We start from the raw sequence: 20991 nt of genomic DNA on the forward strand, positions 1-20991 counted from the left end.
CGTCCGTAACCTGCCCAAGGAGGATGTGCTAGGCAGTTTATCCAAAACGCCTGCAGGGGGCGCTATGGACTCACGTCTCCCTCCTGGAAGCTAGCGGCACCCTCCCAGGCAAGCTATCCCTGAGGGCCGGGAGTGGCGTTAGGTGCTGCTGGGTCCGTCAGTGTGGAAGCCAGCCTTCTTGGAAGACTCGGAAGACTGGTCCATTTGGAAGGACTGAATCCTGAATTAAGCCTCTTCTCCCCCTAGGCTGGGAGTGGAGGCGGAAAGTTCAGTGGAGACCAGAGAGAGCCTCCCTGAGAGGATCTGGCTCTGACTCACCTGTACTGAAGGTTGGGGAGGGCGGTGGGTTGTGATATATGAGACCCTCTGGGAGAGGACGAGGCTGTCCAAGTTGGTCTCTGGGCCTAAGGGGAGGCTGGATTGGCTCTAAGTCTCACTGTCAAACCTCGACTTTGTCCTAACCCATGGGAGCACTGGGCAGAGGGACAGGTCCCAGTCCAGGTGAGCACAGACACAGCCTAGGGCGGGGAGGGGGGAAGGGAGTGGCGGGGGGCGGGATGGGGGGAGACTGGGGATCCGGCCACCAGAGGGCACCATGCCTTCCACAACGAGAGCTGGCTTTGGTGGGGACCAGCAGCGAGCATCATCTCTATGGCTAGAGGAGGGTGGGGAAGAGCCGGAGAGCAGGTGCCAGGGCAGTGCCAAGGGATCTGAGCACCTACTGCCACCCACTGCGTAGGCACCACGGGCAGCATGTGGCCCAGGAATAATGACGCCTTCCTCAGGGAATGAGTACATTTACAAGGCAGGTTGGCGCCAACGTCGCAGCTCTGCACCCTGCCTGGTTGCAGGCTGCCTGCACCTGACCTGCCAATTAACCCTGGCAGGGGTATCACAGTCACCTAATCACCATCATTAAGTAAGGGGGCGTGAGGACTCCATGGCTGCCAGAGCCCTGAGGGTGAGAAGGGCAAAGGTGCTAACCTCTTGGCCCCTGGACTTCTGGGGCTCAGTTCCACCCCAGAGGAGGCGGTAGGCCTGAGGGAGAGAGAGGCGGTAGGCCTGAGGGAGAGAGAGGCGTCCCCGCCCCTGGGGGACAGAGGGAAGCCAGATGTTTCCTCCTGCTCCCTCACACGTGGCCCTAACACCCGCCGGCGCCCGCAGCCAGCTCCGGAAACAGGAGTAAATAATGCAGGGGATGGGGCTGCGGGGAGTGCGGGAGGGCGCTCGCTCTGCGGGTTCCTGGGGGCAGAAGGGATGCCTCCAGAGAAAAGGGAGAGCAGTAGGAATGTGAGACCAAGGGCAAGGAGGCTGACTCCCTGAGGACTGGCACTTAGGCCGTGCTGGCGGGTCAGGGCGGGAGGGTGGGGGCGCCCAGGGCAGGCAGGGAGGGGGAGTTCTGCGCCAGGCCTTGGCTCCAGCCCTTTCCGGCCCTTATTGTCCTTGGTGAGAACAGGACGCTGTCCCGTTCCCACTGCCGGGCTCCCCCAGCTCTGCTCCCCAGGGGCTCGGGAAGGATGTTGGGAAACAAGAGAGAGCCAGAGACCCGTAGAGACAGAGATGCTGAGAGACACAGAGACAGATACAAAGGGGAAGGTTCAGTCAAAAGCGGGCATTGAAGCTTATTATGAGCCCAGTGGGGCCTGAGCGCTGTGGGAACTGCGAAAGAATGGGAAGCCTGGAGGCCCTGCCCTCGGGGACCTCCGGGCTGGCCTGCCCTGTGCGCACTCCTCCTTGACTTAGGCTTACTAGGATCTGCCTCCCAAGCAAACAATGGTGGGAGTCTCACATAGGCACAGTTGGGGCACTTAATAGCTCTGCTTTAGGTACCTTTCTTTGCTTTTCTCCCAGCAGCCTGGAAGCTTCTCAGGGGGCAGTGCCGAGATCGGGATCAGGTTCCCAAAGCCACTCCCGCACCTCCCACCCCCAGGGCTGAAAACCAGCAGGCCACATAGAGGTTGCTCTGTAAATGCTATTTGGTTGAGTTCCTGCAGAGGCAGAGAGAGAAGCCCCCCAGCTGGCCCTATGGTTAGGCATCCCATCACCTCGGGTGAAGGGTCAGGTGGAGGAGGCCTGACCACTGGCAGGAGGCAGAGTTCAGAGCTTTGGGCAGGGTTTGAAGAGCCAGCTATTCCCACCCCAGCCTCTGCAGGGGGCCAGGGGCAGGGTGGGAAACGACCCACAGATCTCAGCAACTGCTCCCTTGGAGACACGACTTCTGAAAGATGGAGAGAAGTCTAGGTCCCTACTGTCTGTGGAGGTTTCAGATACACTTGGAAATGAGAAAAACAGGCACGTTTACGTTTGATAAATTAACACTTTTTTTTGGCAGAGTGTTTTTCCCAGGCTGGTCTCGAACTCCTGGCCCCAAGTAATCTTCCTGTCTAGGCCTCCCAAAGTGCTGGGATTATAGGCGGGAGCCACTGCACCCAGCCAGATTAACACTTTTTCACACAAAATTACAATACAATTATGCTATCCACAAGATTTATTTTTGTTTTTATTTTTTTTTGAGACGGAGTTTCGCTTTTGTTGCCCAGGCTGGAGTGCAATGGCGCTATCTCGGCTCACCGCAACCTTCGTCTGCCTCCTGGGTTCAAGTGATTCTCCTGCCTAAGTCTCCCAAGTAGCTGGGATTATAGGCATGCGCCACCACGCCCGGCTAATTTTGTTGCATTTTTAGTAGAGACGGAGTTTCACCATGTTGGCCAGGCTGGTCTCGAACTCCTGACCTCAGGTGATCAGCCCATCTCGGCCTCCCAAAGTGCTGGGATTACAGGTGTGAGCCACTGCACCTGGCTATCCACAAGATCATTACAGAATTTATAGAAAATTTTCCTTTACAGGGTACTGCAGGTCCTATTTTATAAAGTCTTGTGACAGGAACTTAAACAAATTTACAAGAAAAAAACAAACCACCCTATTAAAAAATGGGCAAAGAGGCTGGGCTTGGTGTCTCACGCCTGCAATCCCAGCACTTGGGGAGGCTGAGGCAGGCGGATCATGAGGTCAGGAGTTCGAGACCAGCTGACCAACATGGTGAAACCCTGTCTCTACTGAAAATACAAAAATTAGCCAGGCATGGTGGTGCGTGCCTGTAATCCCAGCTACTCAGGAGGCCGAGGCAGGAGAATCGCTTGAATGTGGGAGGTGGAGGTTGCAGTGAGCCGAGATTGAGCCACCGCACTCCAGCCTGGATGACAGAGCCAGACTCTGTCTCAAAAAAAAAAAAAAAAAAGCCTCCAAAAGTGGGCAAAAGACATGAACAGACACTTCTCAAAAGAAGACATACATGTGACCAAAAAACATATGAAAAAAAGCTTAACATCACTGATCATTAGAAAAATGCAAATCAAAACCACAATGACACCATCTCTTGCCACTCAGAATGGCTATTAAAAAGTCAAAAAACGTCCGGGCATAGTGGCTCACGCCTGTAATCCCAGCACTTTGGGAAGCTGAGGCAGGTGGATGTCTTGAGGTCAGGAGTTCCAGATTAGCTTGACCAACGTGGTGAAACCCTGTCTCTACTAAAAATAAAAAAATTAGCCAGGCATGGTGGTGTGCGCCTGTAATCCCAGCTACTCGGGAGGCTGAGGCAGGAGAATCGCTTGAACTCAGGAGGCAGAGGTTGCAGTGAGCTGAGGTCGTGCCACTGCACTCCAGCCTGGGTGACAGAGCGAGACTCTGTCTAAAAAAAAAAGAAAAAAAAAAAGTCAAAAAACAACAGATGCAGGCAAGGTTGCAGAGAAAAAGGAACGTTTTTACTCTGTTGGTGGGAGTGAAAATTGGTTCAACCATTGTGGAAGACAGTGTGGTTATTCTTCAAAGACCCAGAGGCAGAAATACTATTTGACTCAGCAATCCCATTACTGGGTATATACCCAAACGAATAGAAGTCATTCTGTTATAAAGATACATGCACGTGTATATTCATTGCAGCACTATTCACAATAACAATGACATGGAATCAACCTACATGCCCATCAATGATAGACTGGATAAAGAAAATATACACCATGGAGGTACATATACACCATGGAATACTATGTTTGTATACGCCATGGAATACTATATACACCATGGTACATATACACCATGGAATACTATGCAGCCATAAAAAGGAATGAGATCATGTCCTTTGCAGGGACATGGATGGAGTTGGAAGTCATTATCCTCAGCAAACTAACACAGGGACAGAAAACTAAACACCACATGCTCTCACTTATAAGTGGGAGCTGAACGATGAGAACACATGGACTCTTGGTGGGAACCACACCACTGGGGTCTTTCAGAGGGATAGGGGTAGGGGAGGGAGAGCATCAGGAAGAATAGCTGATGGATACTGGGCTTAGTACCTGGGTGATGGGATGATCTGTGTAGCAAACCACCACGGCACACATTTACTTATGTAACAAACCTGCACATCCTGCACATGTACCCCAAACTTAAAATAAAAGTTGAAAAAAAAGAAATGTCTTCTGATAATAGGCATACCAGATTCATTGTACTATTCTTTCTACGTGTGTGTGTGTGTGTGTGTGTGTGTGTGTATAGCTATTCTCCTGCCTCAGCTTCCCAAAGTGCTGGGATTACAGGCATGAGCCACCGAACTTGGCCCTCCTTTTGTATATATTTGAAAATTCCATAATAAAAGTTAAATCAATTTTATGGTAAGTCCTTACATTCTGTTCTATCAGAGTAACAGCGTGACTGTAACCACACTTGGAGATAACATCAGAAGTCTGAATTTGAGGCCTTATGTGTCAATAAGGCCTGAGCCAAATGGCCCTCATGGTCTGTGAGGAGCCCTTCTCTGAGAACTCCTCTTTTTTTTTCTTGAGACGGAGTCTCCCTCTGTCGCCCAGGCTGGAGTGCAGTGGTGCAATCTCGGCTCGCCACAACCTCCACCTCCCGAGTTCAAGCAATTCTCCTGCCTCAACCTCCTGAGTAGCTGGAATTACAGGCGTGCACCACCACACCCGGCTAATTTTTGTATTTTTAGTAGAGATGGGGTTTTACCATGTTGGCCAGGCTGATCTCGAACTCCTGACCTCAGGTGATCCATGTGCCTTGGCCTCCCAAAGTGCTAGGGTTACAGGCGTAAGCCACCACGCCCAGCTGAGAACTCTTATATCAGGTAAGTTGGGAGAGAAGAGCTGGCAAAGGTTACCCTATCCATTTTAGGAAGAGGCTGCACTGTCAGGAGGAGCTGGAGGGCAGGATTCCTGTCCATAGAGGCCCAGATCCTACAGAAATAAACCCTTCCACATTCCCCTTTTCTGGGTTAAGAGTTACTATGGGGGCCAGGTGTGGTGGCTCATACCTGTAATCCCAGTACTCTGGGCGGCCGAGGCGGGCGGATCACCTGAGGTCAGGAGTTTGAGACAAGCCTGGCCAACATGGTGAAACCCCATCTCTACCTAAAATACAAAAATTAGCTGGGTGTGGTGATACATGCCTGTAATCCCAGCTATTCGGGAGGTTGAGGGAGGCGAATAGCTTGAACCCAGGAAGTGGAGGTTGCAGCAAGCGGAGATTGTGCCACTGCACTCCAGCCTGGGCTACAGAGGAAGACTCTGTCTCAAAAAAAAAAAAAAAAAAAAAAAGAGTTACCATGGGGCCTCAGGATTTTTCAATGAAATTACTGAAACCGAGGTATGTGTATGTCTGTGTGTGAGGGTACTAGGAGTGACACCCCAGGGAGACCCCTCCTTTCTGTTTTCAGCCTCCGGCCCCAGGGGGAAAGAGCCCACTTCTTGAAATCAGACTTAATTTCTAGTTTTGGCCCTGACACTTACCAGGTGAGTGGTAAGTGGGCAAGGTGAGTGATCCGTCTGCACATTAAGTTCCTTAACTGTAAAATGGGGATAATAATACCTACCTCAGTGTGTGGTAAGGTGGATTTTAATTAAATAACAGTGCAGAAGAGCCTAGCATTGCACTTGACATACTAGGCATTTGACAAACATTATTTCTTCCCTTTGTGATGACAACAACCACCTTTAATTGAACATTTACCACTTGCCAGTCACTGTACTCATGCTTTATAGATATCCTCAATTTTAACCCTTCCACCACCCTCATAAGAGCAATATTCTTACTTCATGTGATGGTTAATTTTATGTGTCAAGTTGGCTGTCACAGTGCAGTGACAGAGTGTGGTCAAATATTCTTTTGGATATTTCAGTGACAGTGTTTTGGGATGAGATTAGTATTTAAGGCTGAGTGAGGTGGCTCATGCCTATAATCCCAGCACTTTGGGAGGTGTGGGCGGGTGGATCACCAGAAGTCGGGAGTTTGAGACCAGCCTGGCCAACATGGTGAAACCCCATCTCTACTAAAAATACAAAAATTAGCCGGGCATGGGCCGGGCGTGGTGGCTCATGCCCGTAATCCCAGCACTTTGAGAGGCCGAGGCAGGAGTATCACGAGGTCAGGAGATCGAGACCATCCTGGCTAACATGGTGAAACCCCGTCTCTACTAAAAATACAAAAAATTAGCTGGGCATGGTGGTACGCGCCCGTAGTTCCAGCTACTTGGGAGGCTGAGGCAGGAGAATGGCATGAACCTGGGAGGCGGAGCTTGCAATGAGCCAAGACCACACCACTGCACTCCAGCCTGGGTGACAGAGCAAGACTCCGTCTCAAAAAAAAAAAAAAAAAAAATTAGCCAGGCATGGTGTCGCAGGCCTGTAATCCTAGCTACTTGGGAGGCTGAGGCAGGAGAATCACTTGAACTGGGGAGGCGGAGGTTGCAGCAAGCTGAGATTGTGCCACTGCACTCCAGCCTGGGCATCAGAGCAAGACTCTGTCTCAAAAAAAAAAAAAGAGAGAGAGCGAAAAATTAGTATTTAAATATTTAAATTGGTAGGGTTTAGGTGAAGCAGATTGCCCTCCATCCATGATGTGGTTGGGTCTCATCCAGTCAGTTGAAGGTTCAAACAGAACAAACGACTGACCTTCCCTGAGCAAGAGGGAGTTTAGAAGCATGTAGCATTGAGACTTGAACTGCACCTTGACTCTTCTCTGGGTCTTCAGTCTGCCCACAACCCTGCAGATCTTGGATTTACCAGCCTCCATAATGGTGTGAAACAATTCCTTTTTTTTTTTTTTGGCAGAGATGGGGTCTCACTCTCACTTAGGTTTGAATGCAGTGGCACTGTTATAGGTCATGCAGCCTCACACTTCTGAGCTCAAGTGATCTTCTTATCTCAGCCTCCCGACTAGCTGAGACTACAGGCAAGCACCACCAGGCCCAGCTAATTTTTTATTTTTTATTTTTTTGTAGAGACGGAGTCTTGCTATGTTGCCCAGGCTGGTCTCAAACTCCTGGGCTCAAGTGATCCTCCCACCTCGGCCTCCCAAAGTGCTGAGATTACAGGAGTGAGCCACTGTGCCTCTCCCTCTCTTTCTCTTGCCAAATACATACACATGGAAAGAGAGAGAGTTCCTGAGGGGCAGCACCAGGATCACATACACACACACACACACACACACACACACACACCCTATTGGTTCTGATCATCTGGAGAACCCTTGACTAATACACCCTGTTTCAGTAAAATGAAATGGGGTTAAATGAAAGAAAGGCTAATCTGCTCAAGATTATACACAACTGATAAATGAAGGCGGAATTGGAGTTCACATTCAGATCCATCTGTGCCCACCATGTTGCTTAACCAGCATGACTACAGTGCATGGTTACAACACACCATCTGGCTCCTGCCACCTCTCTGACGTCACCTCCTTGCTCTCTTCCCCACACTCACTCCATCCTGCCCCCAGACCCTGCATGTCCCCTGTGCCAGGCACGTTTCCACCTCGCGGCCTTTGCACTTGCTGTTCCTGTGCCTGAAACGCTTTCTCAGCAGATATCTACACTTCTCTCTTCTGTATGTCATTCAGGTCTCTGTGCAAATGTCTCCTTCTCAGACAGGCCTTTCTGATCGTGCTATATGGCACAGTACAGCCTGTCACCCTCTAGCCCCTTACCTTGCTATACTTTTCTTCATAGTACTTTTCACTACTTGGTGAATATATGTTATTTTTATTTTTAGTAGAGATGAGGTCTATGTTGCCCAGGCTGACCTTGAACTCCGGCCTCAAGTGATCCTCCCGCCTTGGGCTCCCAAAGTGCTGGGATTACAGGTATGAGCCACTGGGCAGGTTTAGTTGGTATATTAAATGTTTATTTTTGTCTTGTCTGTCTCCCATCACTAGAGTATACGGTTCATTGAAGGCAGAGAATTTGTCTATTTTGTCCACTAGAATGCCGTTTGGCATAGAGTAGGTGTTCAACAAATGTTTATTAAAAGAAGAACCAAGGGCCAGGTGCCGTGGCTCACGTCTGTAATCCCAGCACTTTGGGAGGCTGAGGCGGGCAGATCAGCTGAGGTCGGGAGACCAAGACCAGACTGACCAACACGGAGAAACCCCATCTCTACTAAAAATACAAAATTAGCTGGGTGTGTTGGCACTTGCCTGTAATCCCAGCTACTCAGGGGGCTGAGGCAGGAGAATCACTTGAACCTGGGAGGTGGAGGTTGTGGTGAGCCGAGATCGCGCCATTGTACTCCAGCCTGGGCAACAAGAGCAAAACTCTGTCTCAAAAAAAAAAAAAAAAAAAAGAAGAACCAAGAACCCCACTGGCAACACACCACTCTTGTACTTTGAGCCCTTTGTTGAAACTCAACTTCTACCCTGCATCAACTCCAAATTGCTGAATCCTCAGAATGATCCAGATGTTTTTCTCAGCTGCTCAGACCTGTTCCTGAGTCTGTCCACCTTCAGGCTATCATATTTTCCCATCTTCGTCTCTTGTAGCTTACCTTCTTTAGGAAACCCTGACTCACCCAGCCCCTTCTCCACTACTCCCCTTTTAAAAGTTTGTCTGTGTCTTTGTTAATTGCATGTGCTTTTGTCCTGTTGCCCTATGGAACTGTGGGTGCCCTGAGGGCAGGGATGAAGTCAACACAACCTGACTACCTGAAACCTTCCCCAAGGACCTAGTAATTACCTTGACACCTGTGGACATCCAGAAATCCCTACTGCCTGACAGGCATACAAGGGGGGCTGCCCACCCCTCTAAGGGGTGGGGCCACTACTCAGGGACCAACTCGGTTCACACCGTTCTCCTGCCTCAGCCTCCCAAGTAGATGGGACTACAGGTGCCTGCCACCACGCCCTGCTAATTTTTTGTATTTTTAGTAGAGACGGGGTTTCACCATGTTAGCCAGGATGGTATCAATCTCCTGACCTCGTGATCCACCTGCCTCGGCCTCCCAAAGTGCTGGGATTACAGGTGTGAGCCACCGCACCTGGCGGTTTTATTTGTTCTTATTGGATAGATGGTCCCCAACTTATGATGTTTCAATAAATGATTTTTTGATTTTACAATGGTGTGAAAGCGATACTCATTTGATAGAAACCCCAACTTGAGTACCCATACGGCCATTCTGTTCTCACTTTCAGCATAGTATTCAATAAATTTTATGAGATATTCAACAATTTATTATAAAATAGGCTTTGTGTTAGATGATTTTGCCCAACTGTAGGCTAATGTAAGTGGGTTTTGTTTTGTTTTGTTTTTTTGAGATGGAGTCTCGCTCTGTCGCCCAGGCTGGAGTGCAGTGGCACGATCTCGGCTCACTGTGAGCTCCGCCTCCCAGGTTCATGCCGTTCTCCTGCCTCAGCCTCCCAAGTTGCTGGGACTACAGGCGCCCACCACCACGCCCAGCTAATTTTTTGTACTTTTAGTAGAGACAGGGTTTCACCATGTTAACCAGGATGGTCTCGATCTCCTGACCTCGTGATCCGCCCGCCTTGGCCTCCCAAAGTGCTGGGATTACAGGCATGAGCCACCGTGCCTGGCCAGGGTAATGTAAATGTTTTGAGCATGTTTGAGGTCGGCTAGTCCAAGCTATATGTTTGGTGGTTTAGGTGCACTAAACTCACTTCGACTTACAATATTTCCAACTTACGATGGACTTATGGGGGTGTAGCCCCATCAGAAGTCAGTCGAGAAGCATTTGTATAATAAAGTGTCAACATGTTGGAAGATTAGCATCACTCAGTGAGTCAATATGAATATCTTCAAATATTACAAAATTATGCAAGAGTAAAGGATCTATGCAAAGTGCAAGAGAAACCAATGAATCATAATGTAACAGAGTATGAAAAGTCCATTGATACAGTTTTATTTATTTATTTATTTATACTTATTTAAAATTGTGGCCAGGTGCGGTGGCTCATGCCTGTAATCCCAGCACTTTGGGAGGCTGAGACAGGCAGATCATTTGAGGTCAGGAGTTCAAAACCAGCCTGGCCAACATGGTGAAACCCCATCTCTACTAAAAATACAAAAATTAGCCAGACATGGTGGTGGGCACCTGTAATCCCAGCTACTTGGGAGGCTGAGGTAGGAGAATTGCTTGAGCCTGGGAGGTGGAATTAGTAGTGAGCCGAGATGGTGCCACTGCACTCCAGCCTGGGCGACAGAGCGAGACTGTCTCAAAAAAAAATTGTTTTATTTTTAATTTTTGTGGGTACATAGTGGGTGTATATATTTATGAGGTACGTGAGATATTTTGGTGTAGGCATGCAAGGCATAATAATCACATCATGGAAAATTAGGTATCCATTCCCTCAAACATTTATCCTTTGTGTTACAAACAATCCATTTATCATCTTTTAGTTATTTTAAAAAGTACAATTAAATTATTATTAACTATAATCCCCCTGTTGTGCTATTAACTACAAGGTCTTACTCATTCTAGCTATTTTTTGTACCCATTAACCATCCCTACGTCCCCCTACTATCCTTCCCAGCCTCTGATAACCATCCTTCTATTCTCCATCTCCATGAGTTCAATTGTTTTTATTTTTATTTTTGTTTTTTTACTTATTTTTATTTTATTTTATTTTATTTTTATTATTATTTTTTGAGATGGAGTCTCGCTGTGTTGCCCTGGCTGGAGTGCAGTGGCGCAATCTTGTCTCACTGCAACCTCCGCCTCCCAGGTTCAAGCGATTCTCCTGCCTCAGCCTCCCGAGTAGCTGGGACTACAGGTGCGTGCCACCATGCCCGGCTAATTTTTTATATTTTTAGTAGAGATGGGGTTTCACCGTGTTAGCCAGGATGGTCTCGATCTCTTGACCTCGTGATCTTCCCACCTCAGCCTCCCAAAGTGCTGGGATTACAGGCGTGAGCCATCGTGCCCGGCCTGTTTTTAATTTTTTATGTATTTTTTGAGACAGAGTTTTGCTCTTGTCGCTCAGGCTGGAATGGCGTGATCTTGGGTCACTGCAACCTCCGGCTCCTGGGTTCAAGTGATTCTCCTGCCTCAGCCTCCTGAGTAGCTGGGATTACAGGTGCCAGCAACCATGCCCAGCTAATGTTTACATTTTTAGTAGAGATGGGGTTTCACCACGTTGGCCAGGCTGGTCTTGAACTCCTGACCTCAGGTGATCCACCCACCTCAGCCTCCCAAAGTGCTGGGATTACGGGCATGAGACACTGCCCCCGGTCTGTTTTGATTTTTTAGAACCCACAAATAAGTGAGAACATGTGATGTTTGTCTTTCTGTTCCTGGCTTATTTCACTTAACATAATGACCTCCAGTTCCATCCATATTGTTGCAAATGACAGAATTTAATTCCTTTTTTATGGCTGAATAGTACTCCATTGTGTATATGTGCCACATTTTCCTTATCCATTCATCTGCTGATGGACACTTAACGTGCTTCCAAATCTTCACTATTGTGAACAGTGCTGCAACAAACATGGGAGTGCAGATATCTCTTTGATATACTGATTTCCTTTCTCTTTTGGTATACACCCAGCAGTGGGATTGCTGGATCACATGGTAGCTCTATATTTAGTTTTTTTGAGGCATCTGTAAACTCTGCTTGCACTAATGTACATTCCCACCAACAGTGTAGGAGGGTTCCCTTTTCTCCACATCCTTGCCAGCATTTATTATTAATTGTCTTTTGGATATAAGCCATTTTAACTGGGGCAAGATGATATCCCATTGTAATTTTGATGTGCAGTTCTCTGATGATCAATGACGTTGAGCACCTTTCCATATGTCTGTTTGCCATTTGTATGTTTTCTTTTGAGAAATGTCTATTCAAATCTTATGCCCATTTTAAAATCAGATTATTAGATTTTTTTCCTAAAGAGTTGTTTAAGCTCCTTATATATTCTGGTTATTAATCCCCTATCAGATTGCAAATATTTTCTTCCATTCTGTGGGTTGTCTCTTCACTTTGTTATTTCCTTTGTTATGCTTTTTAACTTGATGTGATTTCATTTGTCCATTTTTGCTTTAGTTGCCTGTTCTTATGGTATATTACTCAAGAAATTTTTGCCCAGACCAATGTCCTGGAATTTCCTCAATGTTTTCTTGTAGCAGTTTCATAGTTTGAGGTCTTAGATTTAAGTCTTTAATCCATTTTGATTAGATTTTTGTATATGGTGAGAGACAGGGGTCAAGTTTCATCCATTTTTTTTTCCTGTGCAATCTGCCTCCCTTGTTTCATTCTTCTGCATATGAATATCTAGTTATCCCAGCACCATTTATTAAAGAGAATGTTTTTTCCCCCAATGTATGTTCTTGGCACCTTTGTCAAAAATGAGTTTACCATAGGTGTATGAATTTGTTTCTGAGTTCTCTATTCTGCCATTGGTCTATGTGTTCGTTTTTATGCCAGTTCCATGCTGTTTTGCATACTATAGCTTTGTAGTGTAATTTGAAGTCAGGTAATGTGATTCCTCCAGTTTTGTTCTTTTTGCTCAAGATAGCTTTGGCTATCCTGGGTCTTTTGTGATTCCATACAACTTTTAGGATTGTTTTGTCTATTTTCGTGAAGAATGTCATCGGTAGTTTGATAGGGATTTCTTTGAATCTGTAGATTGCTTTGGGTAGTATAGACATTTTAAAAATATTGATACTTCCAATCCAGGAATATGGAATATCTTTCTATATTTTTGTGTCTTCTTCAATTTCTTTCATCAGTGTTTTATTCTTTTTCTTTCTTATTTATTTATTTATTTATTTTTGAGATGGAGTCTCACACTGTTGCCCAGGCTGGAGTACAGTGGCATGATCTCCTCTCACTGCAACCTCTGCCTCCTAGGTTCAAGTGATTCTCCTGCCTCAGCCTCCTGAGTAGCTGGGACTACAGGTGCGCACCACCACACCTGGCTCATTTTTGCATTTTTATTAGAGACAGGATCTCAGCATATTTGCCCAGCTGGTCTTGAACCCCTGGCCTCAGGTGATCCACCTGCCTCGGCCTCCCAAAGTGCTGGGATTATAGGCATGAGCCACCGTGCCCAGCCTTTATTTCTTATTTATTTTTGTAGAGATGGGATCTCACTATGTTGCCCAGGCTAGTCTCAAACTCCTAAGCTCAAGCAATCCTCCCACTTCAGCCTCCCAGAGTGCTGGCATTACAGGCATGAGTTACAGCTCCTGGCCTCATCAGTGTTTTATAGTTTTCATTGTAGAGATCTTTCACTTCTTTGGCTAAGTTAATTCTGAGGTATTTAACTTTATTCATGGCTATTGTAAATGAGATTACTTTCTTGATTTCTCTTTCAGATTGTTAACTGTTGACATGGAGAAATGCTACTGATTTTTGTATGTTGACTTTGTATCCTGCAACTTTACTGAATTTGTTTATCAGTTCTAGTGCTTTTTTCGTGAAGTCTAGGTTTTTCCAAATATAAGATCATATCACCTGCAAACAAGGATAATTTGACTTCTTCCTTTCCAGTTTGGATGCTCTTTATTTCTTTTTATTTTTTATTTTTTGAGACAGAGTTTCGCTCTTGTTACCCAGGCTGGAGTGCAATGGCGTGATCTCAGCTCACTGCAACCTCTGCCTCCTGGGTTCAAGCGATTCTCCTGCCTCAGCCTCCCAAGTGGCTGGGATTACAGGCATGTGCCACCACGCCCGGCTAGTTTTTTATTTTTAGTAGAGACGAGGTTTCTCCATGTTTGGTCAGGCTGGTCTCGAACTCCTGACCTCAGGTGATCCGCCAGCCTCAGCCTCCCAAAGTGCTGGGATTACAGGCATGAGCCACCATGCCCAGTCCTCTTTATTTTTTTTCTCTTGTCTGATTGCTCTAACTAAAACTTTCAGTACTATACTGAATAACAATGGTCAAAGTGGGCATCCTTGTCATGTTCCAGATCTAAAAGGAAAGGCTTTCAGTTTCTCTGCAGTCAGTATTTTACTAGCTATGGGTCTGTCATATATGGCATTTAATATGTTGACGTATGTTCCTTCTATATTCATTTTTTGAGGGTTTTTATCATGAAGTGATGTTGAACTTTATCAAACGTTTTCTTAGCATCAATCGAAATGATTATATGGTTTTTGTCCTTCATTCTGTTGATATGATGCATCACATTGATTGATTTGCATAAGTTGAACCATCCTTGCATCCCCGGGATAAATCCCACCTGGTCATGATGAATGATCTTTTTAATGAATTATTGAATTTTGTTTGCTAGTATTTTGCTAAGAATTTTTGCGTCAATATTTATGAGAGCTATTGGTCTGTAGTTTTCTTTTCTTCATGTGTCTTTGTCTGGTTTTGGTATCAGTAACACCAGCCTTGTATACTGAATTTGGAAGTATTCCCTCCTCCTCTATCTTTTGGAACAGTTTGAGTAGGACTGGTATTAGTTATTCTTCAAAATTTTTTTCTTTTTTGAGACAGAGTCTTAGGCCGGGCATGGTGGCTCACGCCTATAATCCCAGCACTTTGGAAGGAATCCCAGCCTGGGCAACAGAGTGAGACTGTCTTGGTTTTTTTGTTTTTTGTCTTTTATTTGGAGATGGAGTTTCGCTCTTGTTGCCTCCAGGCTGGAGTGCAATGACCCAATCTCTGCTCACTTGCAACCTCCACCTCCTGGGTTCAAGCAATTCTCCCGCCTCAGCCTCCCGAGTAGCTGGGATTACAGGTATGCACCGCCATGCCTGGCTAATTTTGTATTTTTAGTAGAGACAGGGTTTCTCCATGTTGGTCAGGCTGGTCTCGAACTCCCAACCTCAGGTGATCTGCCCACTTCGGCCTCCCAAAGTGCTGGGATTACAGGCGTGAGCCACCGTGCCAGGCCTAATTTTTGTGTTTTTAGTAGAGATGGGGTTTCAGCATGTTGGCCAGGCTGGTCTCGAACTCCTGACCTCACGTGATCCACCTGCCTTGGCCTCCCAAAGTGCTGAGATTACAGGCGTGACCCATCATGCCTGGTCTCTTTCTTTCTTTTTTTTTTGTTTTTGTTTGAGACAGACTCTTGCTCTGTCGCTTAGGCTGGAGAGAAGTGGCACAATCTCTACTCACTGCAACCTCCGCCTCTCGGGTTCAAGCTATTCTCCTGCCTCAGCCTCCTGAGTAGCTGGGATTACAGGCATGCACCACCACGCCTGGCTAATTTTTGTAATTTTAGTAGAGACAGGGTTTCGCCATGTTGGCCAGGCTGCTGTGGAACTCCTGACCTCAAGTGATCCACCACCTTGGCTTGCCAGAGTGTTGGGATTACAGGCGTGAGCCCCTGCACCTGGATTTTTTTTTTTTTTTTTTTTTTTTAAATAGAGACAGGGTCTCTCTATGTTGTCTAGGTTGGTCTCCAACTCCTGGGCTCTAGCAATCCTCCCACATTGGTCTCCTAAAGTGCTGCGATTACAGGCATGAGCCACCATGCCCAGCCTACTGGGAGACTGCATTACAGCTCTGATCTCATGACTTGTTATTGCTCTATTTGGGTTTTGGATTTCTTCATGGTTTAATCCTGGTAGGTTAGATGTATCTAGGAATTTATCCATTTCTTCTGGATTTTGCAATTTATTGGCATATAGTTGCTCATAGTAGCCACTAGTGAGCCCTTGAATTTCTGCGGTATTAGATGCACTGTCTCCTTTTTAATCTCTGATTTTATTTATTTGGGTCTTTTCTTTTTCTTTTCTTAGTCTGGCTAAACGTTTGCCAATTTTGTTTATCTTTTTAAAAAAACAACTTTTTGTTCGTTGATCTTTTTTATTTCATTTATTTATTTTTTTTTGAGACGGAGTCTCACTCTGTTGCCCAGGTTGGAGTGCAGTGGCGCGATCTTGGCTCACTGCAAGCTCCACCTCCCAGGTTCAAGTGATTTTCCTGACTCAACCTCCCGAGTAGCTGGGATTACAGGCACCCGCCACCATGCCCGGCTATTTTTTTGTATTTTTTGTAGAGATGGGGCTTCGTCATCTTGGCCAGGCTGGTCTTGAACTCCTGACCTCATGTGATCTGCCCGCCTGGACCTCCCAAAGTGCTGGGATTACAGGTGTGAGCCACTGCACCTGGCCTGATCTTTTTTATTTTATATTTTTATTTTTATTATTTCTTTTTGAGATGGAGTCTCACTCTGTTGCCCAGGATGGGGTGCAGTGGCATGATCTTGGATCACTGCAAACCCTGCCTCCCAGGTTCAAGTGATTCTCTTGCCTCAGCCTCTGGAGTAGCTGGGATTACAGGTGCATGCCACTACTACCAGCTATTTTTTGTATTTTTAGTAGAGATGGGGTTTTCTTCATTTCAAATTCATTTATTCATTTCTTTTTTTCTTTCCTTTTTTTTGGGGGGGTGGGGGACAGAGGGGACAGAGTCTTACTCTGTTGCCTGGGCTGGAGTGAAGTTGTGTGATCTCAGCTCACTGCAATCTCTGCCTCCCGGGTTCAAGCAATTCTCCTGCCTCAGCCTGAGTAGCTGGGACTGCAGGTGCATGCTGCCACAGCCAGCTAATTTTTTGTATTTCAGTAGAGACAGGGCTTCACTGTGTTGCCCAGGCTGGTCCCGAACTCCTGAGCTCAGGCAATCTGCCCCGCTTGGCCTCCCAAAGTGCTAGGATTACAGGCGTGAGCCAATGTGCCCGGCCCAAATTCATTTATTTCTGATCTGAACCTTATTATTTATTTTCTTCTCCTAATTTTGGGTTCAGTTTGCTCTGCCTCTTCAAGTTCTTTAACATGCATCATTAGGTTATTTGGTTGTTTTTCTTCTTACTCTTTTTTTTTTTTTTTTTTGAGAGGAGGGTCTTGCTCTGTTGCCCAGGCTGGAGTGCAGTGTCGAGAATCATGGCCAACAGCAGCCTCGACCACCCAGGCTCAAGTGATCCTCCCACCTCAGCCTCCCAAGTAGCTGGGACTATAGGCACACACCACCCCGTCTGGCTAATTTTTGTATTTTCGTAGAGGCAAAGTTTTGCCATGTTGCCAAGGCTGTTTTTCCTCTTTTTTGATTTAGGCACTTATAGCTATAAATTTCCCTCTTAGTACTGCTTTCACTGTATTCCATAGGTGTGTTAGTACGTTGTGTTTCCATTATCATTTGTTTCAAGAAATTTTTCAATTTCCTTCTTAATTTCTTCATTGACCCACTGGTCATTCAGGAGCATATTGTTTAATTTCCATGTATTTGAATAGTTTCCAAAATTCCTTTTGTTATTGATTTCTAGTTTTATTCCACTGTGGTCAGAGATGTTTGATATTATTTCAATTTTTTTGAATTGAATGTTTTAAGACTTATTTTGGGAGTAACATATGGTCTACCCTTGAGAATGATCCCTATGCTGAGGAGAAGAATGTGTGTTCTGTAGCCACTGGATGAAATGTTCTATAAGTATCTGTTAGGTCAATTTGTTCTGTAGTGCAGATTAAATCCGATGTTTCTTTGTTGATTTTCTATCTGGGAGTTCTGTCCAATGCTGAAAGTTGGGTGTTGAAGTCTCCAGCTGTTTATTCTTTTTTTTTCCCCCAAGCCTAACTGTATCCAGTTTTATTAAAGATACTTTGCATAAACAATCATGGTATTTCAGGCAGGACATGGGCAGACAATCATTAACAGTATACAACAACTTTCAAACTCCCTTCTTCAATGGACTACCAGAAATCAGAAAGCCACTATAAAACCCAATGAAGTCTTCATCTGATGATCTGAACAGGGAAAGTTTAGAGTGAGAGTTGACATTTCACATTTAGCATGTTGTTTAACAACTTTTCACAAGCCAACCCTGACTTTCAGGAAGTGAAATTAAAATGGCAGAATTTATCTGAAGATCTACAATCTAGAAACAGAACCACTATTTTTTTTTTTTTTTTGAGAGGCAGTCTCACTCTGTCGTGCCCAGGCTGGAGTACGGTCGTGTGATCTCGGCTCACTGCAACCTTCGCCTCCCAGGTTCAAGTGATTCTCCTGCCTCAGCCTCCAAAGTAGCTGGGATTACAGGCATCCGCCACCACACCCGGCTAATTTTTTGTATTTTTAGTAGAGAAGGGGGTTTCACCATATTAGCCAGGCTGGTCTCGAACTCTCGACCTCAGGTGATCTGCCCGCCTCAGCCCCCCAAAGTGCTGGGATTATAGGTGTAAGCCACCATGCCCGTCCATTTTTAATATTTTTTTTAATAGAGACAAGGTCTCACTATGTTGCCCAGTCTGGTCTCAAACTCCTGGCCTCACACGATTCTCCTGCCTTGTCCTCCCAAAATGCTGGGATTACAGGTATGAGCCACCATGCCCAGCAAAAGCCCCAATTAAAAAAAATTATTATTATTTTTTAACCATGACACAGCCTCAGGAGGTCCTGATGACATGTTCCCCAAAAGCCCCAATTTTTAACTCCCAAGCTTCTCTGCCTCTTATATCCTATTGTAATCACATGTACTTCATCCTGAGGTGGTAGTGGAAGGGTAATGATCTGCAGAAAGATTGAAGAGAAAGGAGTTGGACTGTAAGAATATTCTGTCTCTTGTCCAGTGCTATCCAAGGCCAAACACCCTGTGTCTGGCAGACTGGGGTCTCTGGAGTAGTTGTATTTCCTGGGACCAGGAAAGCTAGCTTAGTTTTTCTGGAGACCATCTAATGCCAAACTGTCCTTCTGTCTCTCGCTCACTCATCATACATTTATAGAAACCCAGCTACATTTCCCACACTGTGCTTGATCTTGGGAATACAATGGTCCTGGGGGCAGGACAGGCAGAGAAAGAAAACCCCTACAGCTCAACATGGTTATTGCCATCTATAAGAGAAAGTCAGTGAGAGCAGGAGGAGGGAGATGGGGGCCAACCCTGCAGGACAGAATCAAGGCACAGGAAGGCTGCCTGGGAGACATGATACTTCAGCTGAGCATTAGAGAAACATGCACCACATTTGCTTGCAGCATATTTAGAGATTCACTTTTTACATTAAAATTGTTTTGGGCTGGGCACGGTGGCTCACACCTGTAATCCTAGCACTTTGGGAGGCCAAGGTGGGCCATCACAAGGTCAGGAGATCGAGACCACCCTGGCCAACATGGTGAAACCCTGTCTCTACTAAAAATACAAAAATCAGCTGGGCATGGTGGCGTGTGCCTGTAATCTCAGCTACTCAGGAGGCTGAGGCAGGAGAATCGCTTGAACCAGGGAGTCAGAGGTTGCAGTGAGCTGAGATCATGCCACTGCACTCCAGCCTGGCGACAGAGTGAGACTCCGTCTCAAAAAAAGAAAAAGAAAAAATTGTTTTATTGCTCTGGGTCTTTGTTTTGGTATAAGATGTGAGGTTCAAATCTACCTTAATTTTTTTTCAAATGGTAAGCTAGTTGCAAATGCTTTTCAAACAATCCATCTTTCCTCACTCACTCAAGATGGTGCCTCTATTATATGCTACATTGGTTTATATGCCTGATCTATTTTCTCTTTTTATTATGTTCCGTCAATCTAGGGAAGGAGGCGCTAGATGGCAGTGGTAAAGTATGCAGGCTCTGGAGGAAGATCGGCTGGGTTGTGCCTCAGTGTCCTCATTTGTGAAACGGAGATAGTAGTACCTATTTCTTTTTTCTTTTTCTTTTCTTTTTTTTTTTTTGAGATGGAATCTCACTCTGTTGCCCAGGCTGGAGTGCAGTGGCATGATCTCAGCTCACTGCAACCTCCACCTCCCGGGTTCAAGCAATTCTCCTGCCTCAGCCTCCCGAGTAGCTGGGATTATAGGCATCTGCCACCACCCCTGGCTAATTTTGTATTTTCAGTGGAGACCTGGTTTTACCATGTCGGCCAGGCTGGTCTCCAACTCCTGACCTCAAGTGATCCACACACCTCGGCCTCCCAAAGTGCTGGCATTACAGGCGTGAGCCACCGCGCCCGGCCAGTAGTACTTATTTTGCATGGTTGCTGTGAAGATTGACTGAGATAATGCACATAAAGCACTCATCACAGTGCCTGACACATAGGAATCATAGTGACATAGAGCTGACACATAGTGAATGTCAGCTGTTGTGATGAACCCTAACTGCCCATTCGTGTAGCAGCAACACAGTAGAATGAAAGTGCTAAGAATATAGTTTTGGGTCCAATGGAACAGCTTTGCTGTTTACTATCTGCACAACCTTGAGCTAGTTACTTACCTTTTGCCCTCTCTGTGTCATGGTTTCCTCATTCATACATGGGAATAGAAAAGTACCTACTTCATTCGGCTGGGTGCAGTGGCTCACGCCTGTAATCCCAGCACTTTGGGAGGCCGAGGCGGGCGAATTGCCTGAGGTCAGGAGTTTGAGACCAGCCTGGCCAGAGTGGTGAAACCCCATCTCTACTAAAAATACAAAAATTAGCTGAGCATGGTGGCAGGTGCCTATAATCCCAGCTACTCGGGAAACTGAGGCAGGAGACTCGCTTGAACCTGGGAGGCAGAGGTTGCAGCGAGCTGAGATTCTACCACTGCACTCCAGCCTGGGTGACAGAGCAAGGCTCTGTCTCAAAAAAAAAAAAAAACCCAAAAAACAAAAATACTTTATAATTTATTATCTATCCTTATATGTGGTGGTGTAAGCCCCTAAAATGTTCTGGGGAGTTTCAGGGCCAAGTCTACTGTGTATGAATAAAATGGACTTTCTGGATCTGCATCTGCAATGCTCGTGTCCAGCCCCTGTAAGTATGCCAATATTTGAAAGTCATTGTGACCAGT

The sequence above is a fragment of the Gorilla gorilla genome, chromosome 1 (genome assembly GCF_029281585.2).
Source record: "Gorilla gorilla gorilla isolate KB3781 chromosome 1, NHGRI_mGorGor1-v2.1_pri, whole genome shotgun sequence".
In the NCBI taxonomy this organism is placed as follows: domain Eukaryota; kingdom Metazoa; phylum Chordata; class Mammalia; order Primates; family Hominidae; genus Gorilla; species Gorilla gorilla.